The sequence below is a fragment of the Vipera berus genome (assembly GCF_964194415.1).
Source record: "Vipera berus genome assembly, chromosome: 3".
In the NCBI taxonomy this organism is placed as follows: Eukaryota; Metazoa; Chordata; class Lepidosauria; order Squamata; family Viperidae; genus Vipera; species Vipera berus.
The window spans coordinates 191,838,607-191,859,799 of record NC_138204.1 but is presented as its reverse complement, the minus strand read 5'-3'; the positions used below and the strand labels follow the sequence as shown (position 1 = coordinate 191,859,799).

Sequence of the window (21,193 nt, the reverse complement as noted above, 5' to 3'; positions counted from 1 at the left end):
AGAAAAAGAAAAGCAGTCTTGTTGGAAAATTCTCCACAGTCTGGTATAAGAGCACCATGTTGTTCTGGAGGCATTATTATTCTGGAAGGAAGAAAAGCATGGAGCTGAGATGTTGAACTTGAGTTCCCAGCATTAAGAAAATGGCTCACAGTTATGCAGTTCAAAATGTTGGGCAGCCTAGCTTGCTTGTCTAAGAATGATCATGATGTCAGGGGGGAGGGGAAGGAGCAATAACAATACCCCATGTGGAAGTACTCTTGAAGTACACTCTTGGTAACTCTATTGTTTCCACTAACAGAATCTATTGGTCAATTCCCCAGATCAGTGGATAAACATACTTGTTCCCTTCTGATTCCTGTCCCCTACTTGTCTTCCTTTTGGTATAGTTTGCTTTCAAGCACAAAGCAAATAAGTTTGCTGGATCACACAGGTTTAAACCACATGTACAAGGTGAAAATATGTGATTGCGAGTGATATGCTGACAGTTTTCAGCCTGTACTTGTATTCACCCTAAAGAGTGCTATTACATCTGTTATGCATTTTAGGGGAGGGGGGAAAACCTTTTACTTGAATTTCTGGAAATATTTGAGGGGTTGAACAGTTCCAGTTTGCCTACATTTCCATATGTTAGAAAGAGCTATAAGGGGAAAATAAGAATGTTAAGATGTCCTTTTAGACATTTTAAATGGGAAAGGAAAAAGGCAGATATTTTCTACCTGATATACATGAATAATTCCCAACAACAGCAGATAGATTTTTCCTACTAAAACACCTGAAGTAGAAAATACAACAGGGTTTCTTGTTATTTAACATAATCAACATTACTATTAATGCCTAAAGAAAAAGGATGACAATTCAAGGGATTGGTTTATTTCAGACTAAACTGCACATGACACTAAAAACCAAATTTGTATTTAGAATGTTGGTTTTTAAAATATGTTAGCAATAGCTTTATATGTTTTCGACAATAGTTGTAGCAGTGATTTTGTTTTCAGCTACAGGGTTTTTTATGAAATATATTCCAATTTATTAATAGAATTTGACCTGCTGGAAAACATGCACTTGACTGTCTCCTCTACTAAATTTTTCTATTCAATCTTTATTTTGACTTTATTTCAGTCATTTCTAAAGAAAAGTATTCAGGTCTAATGGTTAAAACATAATAGTGATCCTCCTTTTTTGTAGTCTTCGCACATTGGTTCTTGTCTTATTATTTTCAGATTCTTCCAGTTGACATGGATCATGAATTATTATGGAGTGTTGTCAAAAATGTACATTTTGTCACCATATATGTATGAATAACTAACAGGAGAATTCTATGGCTACATCTAAACAGAAGTAAGTCCAATTGAGTTCAGATGGGTTTATTCTTGGGTAAATGGATAATCTCTTGTCATCTAAAATCAATAAATAACAACAGCACTTAGACTTACGTATATACCACTTCCTTATTTATTTTGAATATTTTAAAATTATCTTGAACAAAGATAATAAATGGAAATTAAGCAGTTATTTTTCTGGTTTGAGAAATGACATTGCTTCTTTAACATACAATAAAAACTAATTTCTCCAATATTTAAATTTCTAGCTAAACACTGACTAAGCTTCAGACCCTGAATTAAAGATTAGGTTTCCATTCAGGTAAGCACTTCCAGACACTTTATCTGGTATATATCTTGCAGCTATACTCTTATTTGTTACTGTACAGAGAAACACAACCCTTGCCTTATATTCCCAATGAAAAGCGGTTTCTGCAGCATCTTGTCATCATTTCACAAATGCTGCTTTGAAGCCGTTTTGGATTCTGAAGTCTGTGAATCACAGCAAAGACTTAAGTGCACAACACCGTATTATTTACTCAGATGGGGTTAATTGTTGAATAAAAGAAAGGCCTCTTTCAGTTTACCTTTGTGCTATCTCTCTCATGCTGGATATGGAAGACAGGGAAGTTGATGATAAATATCAAGCTAGCTGATTGGTAGCAAGGCCGGCTTTATTTGAAATATTGAACTTAATCCACAATCAGGAAATGTGGCCACTTGTATTACTGTTGCTGAAAGGAGAAAACGTTCTTTTTATTGCAGCTTAACTTTACCATTGTATTTGTGAACCACTGCAGGTTTAGGGCGCAGTGAGATAAATGCTGAAAGATGAACCAGATTTACCTTTTAACAAGAAAATTGGGCACAATAGAAATCAAGATACTCCTAGAATGAGCATGGATGGTTTCTGCACAGAGTGTTTGTGAAAAGAACAAATCTAAGAAGAACACATTTTACACTGAGATAATTACTAACATCTGCACAAAATTTTCTTTCAACAAAAATTTGTTGAAATGTGCAGAAATTAGGGAGTGTTACAGCTTGCCAAAAGAAAATTTGAATGAAAGGAGCTGCTGCTCAGAAAACTTTGTTTTCTTCCATAAAAGTTACTGGTATGCTTGGTAGATATTCCCTTATGAGTGTGGAGGAAGGATGGTGGTAATGTGCAAATGTAACGAAAGTAATGGATATAAGATCAATGTTTATCAGCATATGACATTAATAAGCAAACGTCCATGTATCATGCATCAACACATGTACTAAAGGAAAGGAGATGCTGCAGATTAATTTCCTGACAATTAGAACAATTAATCATTGGAATGACTTGCCTCCAGAAGCTGTGAGTGCTCCAGCACTGGAGGTTTTTAAGAAGAGAATGGACATTTATCTGAAATGTCATAGGGTTTCCTGTTTGAGTAGGGGGTTGGACTAGAAGATCGCCAAGGTCCCTTCCAGCTCTGTTCTTCTGCTGCTCGTGCAAAATAATATAACCTCTATCCATGTTTATTGGATCATGAGCACATGTAGGCTGCCTGATGCATAGACATGATGAGTTGCCACAACCTTATTTAAATTTGTTTTATGCATACCGTACAGCAAGGCAGTTGCTTCAACAAAATACAATTCAGACATTGAAGGATTATAAAAGGAAATACCATTTAGTTGCTTTACCTTCTGAGACCAATCCATATTCTGAGCAATAATACAGTGAAAAAAAGTAAAACTGCTCTGTCTTAGTAAGTTAATAAGAAATAAGAGTGAGAGGATTACAGCTACTGTTTTTTTATTATTATTTAATTTTATTTTGAGGGGGGCAGAGAGAGAGAGAAGTCATTTAGATGTCACTATCTTCGATTTACAATTGTCTTCTATTATCCCAGCATTTCTTACAACTTTTTTCTTAATGGAAAAATGAAAAGAGAGGTGAAACGGTTGCCTTAAGTCTTTATTTTATTTATTTTATTAGACTTATATAATAAGTGAGTGAGAGGAGTTCTCTGGAAGTATCTCGAGAGTGGATAAAACCTATTTATGAATGGCTCAAGGGCAGATCTCATCTGGACATTTCTCTTGAATGTTCAAACTTTTAGATATTTGATATGATAGATACTAGAATTTATATTTAAATTCTAAATATAATGAGGGTCAATGCAGATGAGTGTGGTGGCCCTCACTGTTTCTCTCACCATCTACTCATGGAAGAAAGTTGTACAAAATGGAAACCTTCTTCATGTAGCTCCTATTTTTCTCACAATTTTGAGATGTATGCCCTTTGCTTGTACAATAAATACAGATCAGGTTATGCTAAGCTATGGCATGTTTGTGTTTGGACCTCTACCATAATGTCTCACACATGCATCTGACACTCTAAAGCAGGGGTGTCAAACCCGCAATGTCACTTGACGTGTCACAATGTATCGTGACTTTTTTTTCCCATTGCTGGCAATGGGATGGGCACCGTTTCACCATGACGCATCTGGCAGTTTGACACCCCTGCACTAGTGGGAAAATGTAATCAGGAGCATATTTGGGGGAGGATGCAAAATGAATTCCTGGCATTGGAGTTCCTTCCCTGCAAAATCCAATATACTTACAGAAAGTTTTTAGATCAAGTTCCTGTTAGGAAAAAAAATAGGATTTTAGTAGACAAAAAATCTGCCCATTCTCAGATGAAATTCATAAAAGCTGCTGATGGCTTTTACTGATTTAATTCAGCTGACTACATTTCAAGGCCTTTTGAAAAGAACAGAAGATTGGGCTGGTGACATTAGTGTTAGATATAGCAGGTTGATTAAGTTGACAGCTTAATACTAGAAGGACTGACTTTGTCAGGTACAAAATAGCTGTTTATGAAGAGTCATGCAACAATTTCATTCCAATCTCTAAGAGCTGACCTGCACGAACACCTTGCCTTGCCCTAAGATCTGCTGAAAAAACTAAATGTCAAGAGTTTCTCTAAACAACAGCAGGGTTCGGACCATGTTAATTCAGAGGGACGATATTGCATACAGCAACTAGAGAAAAAGAACACCTCCAAGGTTCCAGATGATGACAATATTAATAAAAGGACCTGGGGCCTCCCTGCCCTACGTAACTGGAGAAAGGTATTCTACAAATGCTTGGTGTCCCATTGGATTTGAAGGTATGTCTCTGGGAGCCAACAGCAGTCCATGGCTAAGCGTTTCATAGTAGCATGCAGGCTGCATGTGTAGTCATCCTCTTTCGATTGCTGCTGACATGAGTTAATAGGAAAAAGAGCCAAGATACAATGCAGGGATAATGATGTCTCAATCAAAAAGGGAACACAAGAGAGAAACAAAAATCCAAGCAGCACCTGAAGTAGGGAAATGTCTCTGTTGAGATTGAATAGCAGGGCTAACACAGCTGTATCCATCCCCAAGACACTTTCTAACGTCTTGGCAGAGACCGTGCCAAGGCGTTTGTCCATTTCCATCCCACTACATTTTTGGCACTAGTGAGGGAAGCCAATGAAAGCTGTCAAGGGTAAGCCAGTCGTTAGTTTGGCATCTGTTGTCAGTATTCTTGTCTCAGAATACCTGTTGCAGATCAGGAAGTGATAAAAAGCTGAAAGAGCATTCAAGTAAAGAGGGCCTTGCCTCTCAGAAGAACTTTTGAAACTACTATTACTGATCCCTGGGGCTCCAGCTGTGCATTTTATTCATCCAAAAGTTTGGTGAGAAGCCAACATCTATTCATTATCCTTAACTGAAGAAGCAAATAGTTGCATCTAGTACACTTGAGGGAGGTTTCCAAAATTTGGCCAGACTATGAAACTGAAAATATATTTCTAGGTCCTGTAGTTCTTGGGTAATAATATTGCTGTGCTGTGATTATTATCACAAAAGTAAAATTTGAACTAATTTGTGCTGAAGACAAATAAAACAGATTTACTTAATCTGAATTTCATTTTAGGCTGCACATGACACATTATGCTAAATTGCCTCTGTGCTTGGAAGGACTAGTGGGTGAAATCCAAGTCCTTAATAAATAACCATATGAGACATATGGAGAAGAGAACATAACTAATGGGAATACTGTAAAAACACATTGCAGAATGTCGCAGTCTTTTAATCATTCTTTTAACACAGTGTATGAGATAAAAATATTTTTAAATAATAAAGCATAATTAAGATTTGTTTTATATACTGAGAGCAAAATAATAATAATTTGGCATAGAGATCCAACAGAGCAGAATTCTCAGTCTGCTATTAAATTCCAATTTAGACAGGAACTTAGTATTACACTATACTGTGCAGAGAAATTGTATTTATATACAATAAGAAGAAAGAAAAAGGTCTAATTACTCTATTTGATACAATATATATAAATACTGCAGATGGGGACTGTAGCCAAGAAATTAAAAGACGCTTGCTCCTGGGGAGGAAAGCCATGGCAAATCTAGACAGCACACTAAAAAGCAGAGACATCACCCTGTCAACAAAAGTGCGTATAGTCAAGGCTATGGTCTTCCCAGTTGCAATATATGGCAGTGAAAGTTGGACCATAAGAAAGGCTGAGCACCAAAGAATTGAGGCCTTTGAACTGTGGTGCTGGAGAAGACTCCTGCAAGTCCCTTGGACTGCAAGGCGATCAAACCGGTCAGTCCTAGAGGAGATCAATCCTGACTGCTCTTTAGAAGGCCAGATCCTGAAGCTAAAACTCAAGTACTTTGGCCACCTAATGAGAAGGAAGGACTCACTGGAGAAGAGCCTAATGCTGGGAAAGATCGAGGGCAATAGAAGAAGGGGACGACAGAGAATGAGGTGGCTGGCTGGAGTCACTGAAGCAGTAGGCGTGAGCTTAAATGGACTCCAGAAGATGGTAGAGGACAGGAAGGCCTGGAGGAATGTTGTCCATAGGGTCGCGATGGGTCGGACACGACTTCGCAGCTAACAACAACAACAACATATATATACACATACATACATACATACATACATACATACATACATACATACATACAAAAATATGGCTTCTATTCCTATTATAGAAGAACCTCCACCCTCTAATCTTACTCAGTTTTGATGCCTTTTTCCAACTGACAGTCGCCATTAGCTTATTAAATCACAGACTCCTAGGGGTAATCATTCTTTTATACCTTCCTCCAGCACTTTTTCCTGACATCAAACTACAGTGGCTAAACCAATAGCAACCAGAGGAGTAGTAAAGTTTTGCCAGAAAATCATTGGACCATGTTGTGGTTTCCCTTCTTGACTGACTATCATCCAGTCTTTTTTGCAACATGGAAGTGACTTATGTAACCAGAATCTCTCCTACCATTTTGTGACCATGCCGGCTTATTAATCCTGATGTATTTCATAGATTCTTTGCTCTAACTCCCTCCCCTTCTCCCCCCTCCCCTATAATAGAAGGCCCGGGTTGTAACCACTGTGGGAGAGTGGTTAAGTTTTTACATCTGCTGCCTCCCAGAGGTGAGAGCTCTGGGGGGTATTGCTCCCCCGGTTTGTATGTACCAGGTTGCCCCCCGGCTTTGACCGCCGTGAGAGGGCGGGATTCGATCTATCCCGGGATTTCCCAGCTCCAGTGGCAGTGGAGCTGGGCTGGCTCTCTGGACACTTGCCTTCGATTTATTTATTTTGAGATCCTCCCATGTTGAGTTGATCTGGTCTGCCTTGCTGTTTTTTTTGTCGGACTTGTTAAGATCATGCGTCTGACTTATTCGAGCACGACCTTATACGCTCTCAGGGGGGCCCCCCCATCCTGGGAGCGACCCGCCTTACTTTTTACACCTCCTCTTGATGAAGGGCCCGAGTGTTGGGACCCTGAGAGATGGCTGGGCATGGGTAGGGGCCTCCGATATAAGCCAAATAGGAGGCCCCTGGTTAGTTTTTTGGTTAAATTTTTTAGGAGGTTAGGGAGGGGGGTGGGAACTTCTTTTGGTTGTTCGGATATGGGGGGCAGTCCAGCAACCACTGTTCAGGCCAGGGCCGGGATTGATCGCGGAGGGGAGGAGCGGAGGTCGGTCGCCCCCGGGGCTCCAGGGCAAGTCGTGGGAATGCCTATTCCCACGACGTTAGGGAATGGCAGCAGGTGCAGGAACAGAGGGCCGTATCGACTCCAGGGAAGGCCTCTCCGCTACTTGCAAGCGGTGAGGCGTTCCGACCCTCTTGTTCTACCCCGAGGTCCCGGGAGTGAGGATGTGCAGCCTCCTGACCTCCGGCTGGTGTACCTGAATGCCAGGTCTGTCGTTAATAAAGCTCCTCTCGTCCGTGACTTGGTCGAGGGTGAGCAGGCGGACCTGGCTTGCATCACGGAGACTTGGTTGGGCCCAGAGGGCGGTATTCCTCTGGCTGATCTCTGCCCACCAGGTTTCCGGGTGCTACACCGGCCTCGGGCTCAGGGTAGGGGTGGGGGAGTGGCTGTTGTTATGAGGGAGACCTTAGCTCCGCGGGAGGCCACCGTTCCGCAGATAGTCGGGTGTGAGTCTCTCTTCTTGAGATGCGGCCCTGGTGCGCAGTTGGGCTTGCTGCTGGTGTACCTTTCGCCTAGTCACGCAGCAGCAGCCCTGCCTGAGCTTCTCGATGTCCTCTCTGGGTTGGTGGTTGAGTTCCCGAAACTTATAGTTTTGGGGGACTTCAATCTACCATCTCTGGGAGGATCATCTGAGTTGGCTTGGGAGTTCATGGCTTCCATGACGGCCATGGACCTGACGCAAGTAATTTCAGGACCGACTCATGAGGGAGGCCACACCCTTGACCTAGTTTTCTTATCTGGGCGGTGGTTAGATGATCTTGGTGGGGGCTCCCCAATTATTATGCCCCTGTCATGGACCGATCATCATCTCCTGCGGCTGGTCTTCCGTTTTGCCACCCCCCGCCGTGGGTGTGTGGAACCAGTTAGATGGTACCGCCCCAGACGCTTAATGGATTCCGCGAGATTCCAGGCAGCGCTGGGGTCCCCACCTGCCTCCCCCACTCACAGCTCGGCAGATGCCTTAGTGGAAGCTTGGGAAAGGGCAGCCACTGAGGCTCTTGACCGAGTTGTACCCTTGCGGCCCCTGACCCGATGCAGATCCCGTCGAGCTCCATGGTTCTCCGCGGAGCTCCGGGAGATGAAGCGCCGGAGACGGGGCCTAGAGAGCGGTTGGAGGTCCAGCCGATCCGAATCCGACCGATTGCGACTAAGAACCCATATTAGGTCTTATCTCGCTGCGATAAGGGTGGCGAGGTCTAATCACTTCGCTACCCTTATCGCGTCCGCAGATAATCGCCCGGCCGCTCTGTTTAGGGTGACTCGCTCCCTCCTTAATCAGGAGGTGAGGGAGGAACCCTTGCAGGGTCGTGCCGAGGAGTTTAACAATTATCTGTCGGACAAAATCACTCGGATTCGGACCGGTCTGGACTCCGACTGGGCAGAGTCTGGCGATCAGGACGCGGGTGGTCTTGTCGATATCACTTGGGAGGAGTTTGATTCTGTGACTCCGGAGGAAGTGGACAGGATTATGGGGAGACTGAGCTCCACCACATGTTTATTGGACCCGTGCCCTTCCTGGCTGATTTATGCAGCCCGGGAGAGGACACGCAGCTGGTTCCAGGCAGTTATATCAGCTTCTTTGAGTGAGGGTAGCTTCCCTGCCGTCTTGAAAGAGGCGGTGGTGAGGCCCCTCCTCAAGAAGCCTGCCTTGGACCCAGCTGTATTGAACAACTTTCGTCCGGTCTCCAACCTTCGCTTTCTTGCGAAGGTTGTTGAGAGTGTGGTGGCGCATCAGCTCCCTTTGGTCCTGGATGAAGCGGATTATCTAGACCCGTACCAATCGGGTTTCAGGCCCGGGCACAGCACGGAGACGGCATTGGTCGCGCTGGTGAATGATCTCTGGAGGGCTCGGGACAGGGGTCATTCCTCTGTTCTAGTCCTATTGGACCTCTCAGCGGCGTTCGATACCATCGACCATGGTATCCTGCTGCGGCGTCTCAGGGGATTGGGAGTGGGAGGCACGGTTTTACAGTGGTTCTCCTCCTATCTCCAGGGACGTTCGCAGTCGGTGTTGACAGGAGGGCAGAGGTCAACCGCGAGGTCTCTCGTTTGTGGAGTTCCTCAGGGGTCGGTCCTCTCGCCTCTCCTGTTCAACATCTATATGAAACCGCTGGGTGAGATCATTCGTGGCTTTGGAGTTGGGTATCATCAGTACGCTGATGATACCCAGCTTTTTCTTTCTACCCCAAACCACCCCAGTGATGCCCTCAACGTGATGTCCCGTTGCCTGGAGGCGGTTCGGGTCTGGATGGGGAGGAACAGACTTCAACTCAACCCCGACAAGACCGAGTGGCTTTGCATACCTTCATCCCGGGTCTATTCGGATATTCCATCTCTTTCTATGGGGGGTGAATTATTACCCCCCGTAGATAGGGCTCGCAACTTGGGAGTCCTCCTAGATTCGCGGCTTACCTTGGAAGATCACATGGTGGCCGTGACTAGGGGGGCTTTCGCCCAGGTTCGCCTGGTGCGCCAGTTGCGGCCCTATCTAAGCCGGGATGATTTATGCACGGTCACTCACGCACTCGTGACCTCTCGTCTAGACTACTGCAACGCCCTCTACATGGGGCTTCCCTTGAGGACCACCCGGAGGCTCCAACTGGTACAGAATGCAGCCGCGAGAGTTGTGTTGGGAGTTTCCCGATACTCCCACGTGACACCTCTGCTCCGTGAGCTGCATTGGTTGCCAGTTGTCTTCCGGGTGAGATTCAAGGTGCTAGTAATGGTGTTCAAAGCCCTCCATGGCATGGGGCCGGAGTACCTCAGGGAACATCTGCTGCCGGCATCAAGCTCCCTGCGCCCTGTGCGTTCCCACAGAGAGGGCCTCCTCAGGGTGCCACCGGTCAGAGAATGCCGTCTGGTGGCCCCCAGGGGGAGATCCTTCTCTGTGGGCGCCCCGGAGCTATGGAACCAGTTACCGGTTGAGCTCCGGACGGCGCCCGATCTGCGCTCCTTTCGCCGCGATCTGAAAACATACTTGTTCGAGCAAGCCGGCCTGGCCTGAGGGGGGATTGGTGGGGTTTTTTATCATTCTTATTGGGGTTTTTACTATGTATCAATTGTATTTTAATCGGGCATGCATTTAATTATCTTTTAATTTTTGTAAATTTCTGTGTTTTATTCTTGCCCTGTACACCGCCCTGAGTCCTTCGGGAGAAGGGCGGTATAGAAATGATAATAAATTAAATTAATTAAATTAAATTAAATTAAAACCCTATCAAAGTAGCATTAGCTATCAATATAGAATACTTTCATTCTCATCTCAAAAGGTACATACAAAGTGATGTAGATTTGTGGATGATACATTCATCCCCCAATCATATTTGCATAAAAGATGCTGTAAAACAAGATTGGGATTATTAGAAAAAAGTTGTAATCTTTTGCAGAAACTTTGCAATTTTTCATACTTTGCAGGATCCAATCTGGGTCAGTCACTGGGACCAGAAGCTTAGTCTTACAAACTTTTGGACTCATGCTGAAACCCATCTTCAGGAAACTTCTCTTTACCAGAATGTGTGCTTTGGGCTATTCTATTCTATGTATAGTATTTATGTGGTCCTTGGTTGGGTGTGGCTTCTTATTGGTTGATTGGGGTGTTGCTGACTGGCTATTAAGTTGTTGGCTGTTGTTTCCTTGTGCTCCTAAGTGCCTGATAAACTGGTGGTAAATCATCACTCCTCTGGACTGACAAGGTGGCCATTTCCCAGGCTTCAATCATTTCCCTGATTATCTTTGTACCTGCTCGGCCAACAATTTTAATAGCTGTGAAAATGAATGTACAGTATGTCCATGTTCATTGCAATGTGAGGTACCAATGAGTTCAGGTCTCCTCGTCTGACTGCTCACTTTTGTCGTGCAGTCTGGGGATTAGCTTCCTTCTTGTCTGTCCTACATACCATAGTCACAGGGGCAATGTAGATTAAATTAGAAGTATCTCACCTTCAAGCAATCTTTGCTTTTTTTACTTTTTTTTAAATCTTTGCAACTATTCTTGTATTCATCACTTCCAGTCACAGCTTCATGTATTGTTTTTTGTTCTTTAAAATTCTCATTTCAATATTTTCAAGATCTCATCAACTCAGCCATAATTTTCTTGATCTTTCTCTCCCCATTGAGCCATTCACTCTTCCTCATGAATTTATGCTGTGGTTCAGTCTTTATTCATTTTTCTACTATGATGAAACCATATCAACATAGTTCACTCAGGTTTGTACTCTGTCCACATTTAACTTCCATTAAGTTTTATCTTATCCCTTCCCTAAAAGATGGGACCCACAACATACCCTGCCTTCCCATTTTCAGTTGGGTGGATATACAGTGGTACCTTGGTACTCACCTGCTTGGTACTCATAAAATTTGTTACTCATTGAACTTTGTGTCAAAAATTTTGACGGACAAATTTTGTCCCAGTACTCATCATTTGGTACTCGATGCACAAGGGTTGACTGCCTTGTGACTCACTATATTATTTCCTATGGGAAAAATTTGTTTGATACTCATCATTTTTGGTACTCATTGTTCCTCCAGGAACCAATTAATGATGAGTCCTTAGGTACCACCGAAATGGGAGAGAGACAGTCCTTCAAATCACCTGGTCCCAAGCCATGTTGCTAACAGCATGATTTCTCAGTAATCAATAGGATTGTCAATCTGTTCCCAACTCTCTTCTGCCAGTAACAAGCAAATAATAAGCAGTTTTCCTTTGTCTCTTAATATGTGATGTAAGTCTCTGATGGCAAAATGTTCACATTTACTATCCTATCTTGCATACAAACAGCAATTCTTTTATAGCCATGCCATTTTAAGATAGCTATAGCTTCCAGAGATGCACATTATTATTGGGCCCAATTACTTTGGAGCTTACATTTTCTCATGCCTTTTGGTTTCAAGAGGTGACTTTTTAGAGAGTCATTTAAAGATTGAGTTACATCTGAGAATTCTTCAGTCACACAGGAAATATATATTTTCAAAGTCTCTGCCTTGGATAATATAAGACTATCTTATAAATCTGGTAATCTCACATACACAACAAGAATTTCAGAAATCCATGGAGTTTCTCTGAAATAGGCTAATGATGCAAAGAGGTTATTCTGCTTTCAGGTGTTAAAGAATAGTAAACATTTATATCCACCTGTTTAGAGTTATAGTTCCCCTCATGGCAAATAGCAGTGCTTGTACTACTCTGCTTTCTTCAAAGGTGTTAGAGCATTTTATATGCATGTTATATATGTGTGTGTGTGTGTGAGTATAAAAATTACAGGTCATGGCTACAACTTACATCCTTACTACACTTCACCATTATTACATTATTGTATAATCAGAATATAATTTTCAAAGAGCACACTTCTTTCTTTAGCATGCTTTTCCTCCCAAGCGATTTTCATAGAAAGCTGTGATATACTGAGTTTACCCTTTGGTCTGTTTTCTGTTCTATGCCCCTTCCAGAGCTGGAGATAAGCACTCTGTGTATGCATGTGAGCATTTCTTAGAGTAGACTGACATCTGGAGTAGATAAATTTTAACAATCCTCTCTGAACACTTCATTGCTGAGAGCCAGTTTGGGTATGGTTAAAGTATCAGACTAGAAACCAGGAGCTGGTGAGTTCAACTCCCACCTTAGGAATGAAGCCAGTTGGGTGATCTTGGGCTCATTTTTCTTAACACTAGGAAGAAGAAACTGGCAAGCAATTGATAAAAAAATGTGTCAAGAAAACTGCAGTGCCCAGGAATCAGAATTGACTTTAAAGCAGAATGTTTTTCCTCCATTGCTATTGCACTCGTACGCAATGGTGTTATAGCAACATTGACCCATCTTCACAGTTGCCATGAGTTTCATATCTTTAGTGCCCCTTCTATTGCCTGCACTTTGGTAGATAGTCTATTTCATTAATATGGTACACAAGACGTGTAAAAATTATGACAAAATACATCACATCACACTTTTACTATAACATGGGAGCCATATAGCAAAGGCATTCAGGGCAGAGAAACTTTCGTTATCTACCATAGCAACTGCTGAAAGCAGTCCTTTGAACCTTGCTAAGGCAAATGCTAAGTAATACAGTTATTAGGACTAGACAACCCATACCCTGATGAGTCATCATTTCAGAAATATTTCCCTACTCGAACAGAGAAACAGAATGACCATGGATGGGCAAAAAAGCAGTGGGAGCAGGTGCAACTTGCAACTTACTGCTGGCTTCGTCACCATGTTTCCTTGTGGGAATCTGGCAGGGAGCCTTGAAAACCCTTCCTTCCTTCCTTCCTTCCTTCCTTCCTTCCTTCCTTCCTTCCTTCCTTCCTTCCTTCCTTCCTTCCTTCTTCTCTTCCCTTTCCTTTCCCTTCCTTTCCCTTTCCCTTTCCAGAAGGCTAATAAGTGGCTGCTGGGTGGAGGAGGGAGCAAGGGATTGTGGGACTGGCTAGGAAACTGTCATGGACCATTGAAAATGAAGATTATGTGACCACAACATCAGCCTAGCAATGCAGCAACAGCCAGTAACATTGAAGCAGTCATAACCTTCCCAAAGTTCATTCCCTCAGTAGTCATGGGTCTCAGATTTTGGACAAATTCTGCAAATTAGCCCATTTGATTCAAAAATTATTGCCCTGTGATGCTCTGTATCATCCTGTTAATGGTCGCAATAATGAGAGTAGTACAGGTAGTCCTCCTCAACCTACAACCACAAAATCTCTATTGCTAAACAAGATAGTTGTTAAGTGAGTTTTGCCCCATTTTATAACCTTTCTTGCCAAGCATCAACATTTTGATCACATGACTATAGGTATGTTGCAATAGTCATAAGTATAAAACATGGTCAGTCCCTTTTTCCAGTGCCATTGTAACTTCAAACGGTCACTAAATGAGTGATTGTATATAGATTGTCAATAGTCACCTAACATGGGCAAGATGTATGCCTCTTGCAAAACTGGGAGTTCATTAACATTGATTTTTTTTTTAAAAAAAAGTAAAAATTGGATTACTTCAGGAAAAAGAGAAACCAATTTGAAGAAGCAGCAAAAAAGGAGTGCCAGGTCTATGGATGTAATGCAGGCTTTCTTAAAAGTAGAGGATACAGCACAAGACTGAGCAAAGAGGAAAGACTGGAGGAAAGCAAAGCTTGACTGAGAGCCGTTTTCACTGTTTAAAACTAGGCTGATAGCAGGGGAGATAAAATTCCTCAAGGCCTACTCAGATGTGCTTGCAGACTGATTTAGAAAGCAAGAATGTCTTTTTAAAATAACTATTTTCAACGCCGTAGCCAGTGACAAGGGGATGTAAAACTCTTTTCTGCTTTAAACAGTTGATTCTCCCAGGGAGTGAGAAAGCGAGTTTTGATGTCTGAAGATTTTATTTTGGCAGCCATTCCTTTTCCCCTTTATAGCCTGAAAGGACGTTTCCAGGATATCAGATTATCAGTAAAACTAGCTCTTTTTATGGCTTTTCTAACTTCCATTCCAAAGATGTCCACATCACTGAAAGGGTCCATGCAGCCAGGCATTGAGAAACAGAATACATTTGGTGGCATTTCACGTCTGACATCATGCCCAAATATGCCTTTTACAATCCGGCTGATTGTTTAACAGAAACCAGGAATCCCTGTCAGTAAGGCTGGAGCAGCTATGAAGTTACTGAAAGTAATCAAGTTCAGAGATGGAAACAAAACCAATTATCTTTGCTCACCAATAAACCACATGACTGGGTTTCAAACTTCAAATTGGTTTCACAATCGAGCGATGTGATAAAAAGTTAAGCGGCAAAAAACGGAAGCAAACTAAAACCTGGGTGGCCATAACTCTGAGCCTGAATAGAGCTCAAAGAAGAAGCCGGCACAATTGTTAAAGTAAGGAGAATTGAAAATGGCATGCATCAGTCAAATTTCCACCGAAAGCAACAAGATGTATGGAATATAAATCTAAATTCAGCCTCGACTTACAACAGTTCATTTAGTGACCATTCGAAGTTATAGCAGCAGTGAAAAAAAAATGACTTAGGACTGTTGCAGATCCCCATGGTCGTGTGATCAAAATTCAGACCCTTGTCAACTAGCCCACATTTAGGAGGGCTGCAGTGTCCTGGGGTCCTTTTGTGACCTTCTGATAAGCAAAGGCAATGGGGAATCCAGATTCACTTAACAATGTTATTAACAACTGCAGTGATTCATTTAACAACTGTGGCAAGAAAGGTTGTAAAGTGAGGCAACACTCACCTAACAAATGTTTCAGTAACAGGAATTTTGGGCTCAACTGTAATCGTAAGTTGAAGATTACTTCTATATAAAAAATGAACTAGAGAAGTAAATGTTGTACAGCGCAGTCATGGACACTTTTACCTCAAAATGCCTCACTGGTTTTTTGTGGATGCTGGGTAGCCTTGTCTTAATAGATTGTGGTAGTCTCTGTGTTCCCAGTCTTCTTTTTTCCTCACCCCAAAAGCATAAAATGAAATGAGAAAGGGTCCTATAAATGAAACACATAGCACTGGTTTGGTTTGGACAAAGAGGCCCATTTAGTTTTGGAGAGTGGATGCTAGATGATACAAAATGGTTGCCCTAGAGAATTTTGATATGTCACAAAACATTCCATAAAAGGCAAATGGGACAGGTTGATCATTGGTGCTACCTTTAGTCCTTTCCTGGATGGTTCCTATTAGCCCACCTTAGTTTCCTCCCTTCTGGGGAAATGGGCACTGACCGATAATGACAATTGTAATTGTATAGGGCCTATTTGAAACATAAAAGTAGTCTGAAATGTGATCCTTGCATGACAGCTCTTATTTGCCTGATTAGGTGTCAGCCCTTAGTATACCTTCTTTGGACTCAGAAGCTAAGAAGGCTCAGAATCTGCTCTTACTTGGATCAGTTACTACCATAGAACTCCAGGACTATAGACTAGACTGGGAAGTCAACAAACATCCTGGAAGAAAGTAGTAGCCAACCATGTCCCTCATGTGGCCAAGAGAACTGCATGGCCATGATCTTGTAGTCACTAGGAGTTAGGCTCAATTTGAAGGAATCTTTATTTTCCTCTCCTGTTTATGTAAAGTTTTGATGAAAATATTTACTTAAAATATGATGTCAGGGGGAACAGGGAGACTAGTGAGGACCAAGGAAGACTTTCTTAGGTACAACAGACCCACTGCTTGCTTGCTTGTGTTGAAAAACATGGTCCTTATCTTTTCATAAAGCCCAATCGCATGGGCTGCATATCAGGAAACTATGCATTTAGTTTAGTAAAGGACAGGAGTCTAGAGTTTTGTGTGTTGTTGTTATTTTGCATAGCCATCCAGAACAATATTACATTCTTATCAAACTTCTGTGGACAGAGACAAACTCATAAACAAAGCAAAGCAAACTGTACCAAATATAGAGAAGTGCGTCTGTTTGCGCAGCAAAAATATTTTTCTATAATACTATGGAGAAAACATCTGCTGCTAATACATTCTTGTAGAAGACAGACTAGTAGCCGTCTCCCTTAGGAAACGGACTGATTTAACAAGCAATAGGGTTTGTTTTAAGAACTAAATCTTCACCAAGCCTCAAATCCTCTCTCTGCATGTTGAAGTCTCAGATGAAGAATCCAGAAACTACAAAATATGAACCGACAGTTCAGTGCTACCCAAAGGGAGGGGAAGGAACACTTTTTTCCTATGGTGTTACATTTATTAAGAAACTATATGAATAGCCTACTAGAAAACAATTGAATTTTTTTTTTAAAAAAAGTGCAGATGTTACAGTAATTCTGCCTTTATTCACAAACCTCCCTCTTTCTCTGAGTATATAAGTGGCTACCCCAATAATATTCTTTGTAAATGAAGAGGCTCCATCAGCAGAAACAAATTATTTCTGTGATTGTAGCGGGCACTTCCAGATGGGCTTTGCAGTAGTTTGGAATTTGTTTGAGAGCTGCACATCCTCATAACATCTGCAGATTCTGATTCTTTACTAATTACATTATGGTGTAAATTAAGAGCAAGGGGTCAGCTTTAATGTTATTCTTCTCTGTTCTAAAGTGGGGTAGTTCTGCAGAGCTTCTGGTGGTCCTTTTCTCCACTGGGGAAAACGTACGGCTCTTTTCTCTGACTGCCTCATGGTTGTTCAGGTTTCAGAGTTGGTGGCCATGATGGCAGCCCAACCTCACATTCTCAGATTTGCCCAGGAAAAATAGAAAATCAGGCAATGGAGGGGAGAGGACTCCTTAAAGTAAATAAGGAAGAAACTACCACTTACTCTTCTTTGGCTTAAAAAGTATTGTTTTAAAATAACACTATTGCAAAAGTAATACATTTGAACTCAACCAGTGGTGATGAGATTTCAGTGCTTTCCTTGAACTGAGAGGGTTACCAGACATCCAGCAAAAGGATGACATCCTCCTTTTAATGTCTTTAGGTCCTCCATCCAACAGGCCTTAAAATCAAATATTTGTTCTGTACCAGCCTGCTACCAGCCCTGCAGAGAAGGCAGGGACAACCCCTTTTACAAGAAGGCAAGAGGCTGGAATTACGCCTGCCAAATTTATTGCTACAAAAACAAATAGAACAAGACACGAACCAAGAAACAGGAGCTTTTCAAGCGGTTGCCTTCAGCAAAACCAGCCCTCCCACGCATTCCCCCTTAAATACAGTTCAGGGCGTGGCTTCTCTCTGCCTCCTTCCGAGGAGCCCCATTGCCTTCCTCTGTTTACTCCTGATTGACTGCCTCCTGCGTCAGGCGTCCTTGAACAGGGCCAGCTGTGGGTCATCTTCATCCACGCTGTCAGGCTCACACAGCTGGGTCTGCGTCGTGACCAGATGAGAGGGGCCTGGCTGAGGGCTCTCATCAAGCTGTCCAACCCCCTCAGCAAGCTCTTCAACACCCCCCTCCTCCTCCTCCTCTGAGTCATCCGACCCAACTGCCGAACCCACAGGCTGACCCTGAATCACAACAATATTATCTTTTTTTATTATTATTATTCTTGGTGTTTTGTTTCAGTCGTTTGGTCAGTTTTTACAGTAGTCATTCAAACTTTCCTATGATGGGGTCTTGTACATTGTCTGTTTCTTTTCTTTTTTTCTTTCACTTATCCATTGACAGACTCAACAGCCTATATTTATGTTATTTAATTTATTCCCTGATTCCAGCAATCGGCTTCAATCCAGCCCCTTCAAATCTATGATCACTGCAATCTGTAGATCGTAAAATACCTCATATGTTTCTGTGGTGGAATTTGAAAAGTGCATTGTAGTCAATTCAATATTATCGGTAGCATATGTTCTTGAAAGTAAAGATTTGTTGAGGATATCCCAATTGAAAAACCAGTCTTTCTCACGTGAAAAAAGAAATTTCATATATATGAAGGCCTAAGTTTTTTCTTTTTGCAGTTTTTACTCCAATTTTTGTGTCAGGTGCCACCGAAGTTAAACAATGTGTCATTCTTTCCCTCCATTTGTCCTACTTTCCTATTGTCTGAGTCCTCCTGTGCCTGTTCAGCTCTCTGCTAACCCTACTTGAACACTCTACTTAAAACTTAGCCCAGGCAACACCATCCATATCCACCTGACTGCTTTCTCAGCAACGATGTCAGAGGGATCCCTGAGATGTTTTTACTGATCGCTTTGTTTGGGTTTATCCCCAGCAGCCATTGTAGACTTTTGTTGATGTTGGAGGATTTTTTCCTATTTTCTTTCACATGCTGTTAACCACCCCAAGAAGCATTTGCAAGATAGGTGGCTGTATAAATCAAATAAATCAGACATGTCAAACATAAGGCCCCGGGGCCAGATCTGGCCCACGAAGTGGTTTCATGCGGCCCACGAAGCCATCCTGGAAACAGTGAGGGAACGGCCCCCACTGCCTTGGCCCTGGCCCAGAGACCCTCCTTTTGCCAGAGACCCTCAGATCTGTCCCACTCCTGCCCAGGCCCCCACAGGCACCCTTGATGCAAACGATGTAGAGCTGGCCATGCCCACCCAGTAGGCCATACGCACTCTAGCCACGCCCACCCAGTAGGTCACGCCCACCCTGGCCACACCCACCCGGCCCCTTGAGGGCAACCGCAATGCTGATGCGGCCCTCAAAGAAATTGAGTTTGACACCCCTGAAATAAATAAATAGAAGATCTTCTCTGCACTTTAAAAATACTTCGATGGGACACAGGTCTCCATTTATCAACTTTAATCAAAGCATTTCCATTAAGGGCTAGCCACCCAGCCTCAATGCCTGCATTTAAGTCAAGTACTAATTTTGCTTCCTTTCTAATAAGGTAAAGGCAACACCAGTCAGTGCTTGACGTAATTCCTTGCTTAAGGTCCAAGTGGATATTGTATTTCCTTCCTAGCTTGCCTCTGAAGATCCCTTTGTTTTGTGTTTTGACCATACCTTTAGCTGATTTAATTCAGGTTACTAGTATACAGGAAAGCTTAAGCCTCTCCTTAAGATCTTAGCTCTACTTTAGTGGCTCCTGCCTACAACTTGGGAACTCTGACACCCACCCCCTCCACCCCTGCTAAAATAATCAAGCCATCCTCTTTTAAATTCTTTCTCCTGCCAGCTTGCAAGCACTCAGAGCTTGCCTATTGTTCATTCTGCAGCCCCGTGCTGCTGATAGCCATTAAGTAGGTAATGGGAAAGGCCGCCTTTTTTCCCTGTTTCTTTTTTGCTTTTATTATTTATTTGCAGACTCTGCTGCCACCAGATGGTAAGTAAGGGGATTTCATTCCCATCATTCCAAATTGCCAAAGCTTTCAATCACTCAAGTTAAAATATGATTGTTGGATTCCAGGAAATCCCTATAAATTCCACATCAAATACTGTTTGATGTTTACAACAGTCACCCTCCGTCTATTATCTGCCAGATGTGTAGGATTGCAATTTCTACCCCTACACCAACTGTAAAGTTTGGTGCTGGTTATGGGAGATGTAGTCTAACTCTAACACATTTGACAGGGTTTCAGGGCAGGGAAGTTCATTTAAAGGATTTGCATATCTGATTACAATGTTTCAATGTTTCAATCAATCAAAATAGAGCCGGAAGGGACTTTGGAGGTAGAATAGAATAGAGCTGGAAGGGATCTTGGAGGTCTTCTAGTCCAGCCCCCTGCTCAGGCAGAACAGTCTCTTCTTAAAAATCTCCAGTGATGGAGCGCCCACAATTTCTGAAGGCAAGCTGATCCACTGGTTAATTGTATGTTATGTTTTGTTCTCTCTACTAACTTCCCTCACACTTGACCAAATTTTAAAGAGATTAGATCTTTAAAAAGAATGGTAAGGAGCTGGTTAATATTGCCATCAATGAAGATCAAGAGAAGATGGCAAAGGCTTTGCTGTATTTTCAGATCCCAGCATTAAGCATTTATTTAGTTATTTTATTAGAAGTACAGAAGTATAACATTTGTACGGAAGCTTCAGTTCCTTCCTCCTATATTTCCCCACAACAAGCATGCTGTCAGGTAGGTTGTCCCAAGGTTATCCAAGAGACTTCCTGGGCTGAGACTGGACTAGAATCTTGGTTTCATTGATGCTGGTCAAACACCTTATCCACCACATCACACTGACTACAATTTATCTGTGTGCTGGGTGGGGGAGAAGGTGGGACAGGCAAGAGGAGGCAAACAATACACATGTAATGGCATTACCCACAGGTAACATAGCTTTTATATTTGCTTCAGCTGTCCTGCCACAAGATGTACAGGGAGTCCTCAACTTATGATCATAACTGAGCCCAAAATTTCTGTCACTAAGTGAGAAATTTGTTAAGTGAGTTTTGCCCCATTTTATGACTTTTCTTGCCACGTTCGTTAAGTGAATCACTACTGTTGTTAAATTAATAACATGGTTAAGTGAATCTGCTTTCCCCATTGATTTTGCTTGTCAGAAAGTTAC

The 21,193-nt window shown here is 42.4% G+C and overlaps 1 protein-coding gene across 1 annotated transcript in view; it reads right to left on the bottom strand.

Annotated features, from left to right (window-relative positions):
- Positions 1–18,009: 18,009 nt before the first annotated feature.
- The window catches only part of NDUFAF6 (NADH:ubiquinone oxidoreductase complex assembly factor 6), a 310,512-nt gene continuing 307,328 nt past the window's right edge, over positions 18,010–21,193 (bottom strand). The window contains exon 10 of the transcript XR_014025816.1: positions 18,010–18,198. The gene's annotated coding sequence lies outside the window, so the exon portion shown is untranslated. The remainder of the gene's footprint in view (positions 18,199–21,193) is intronic.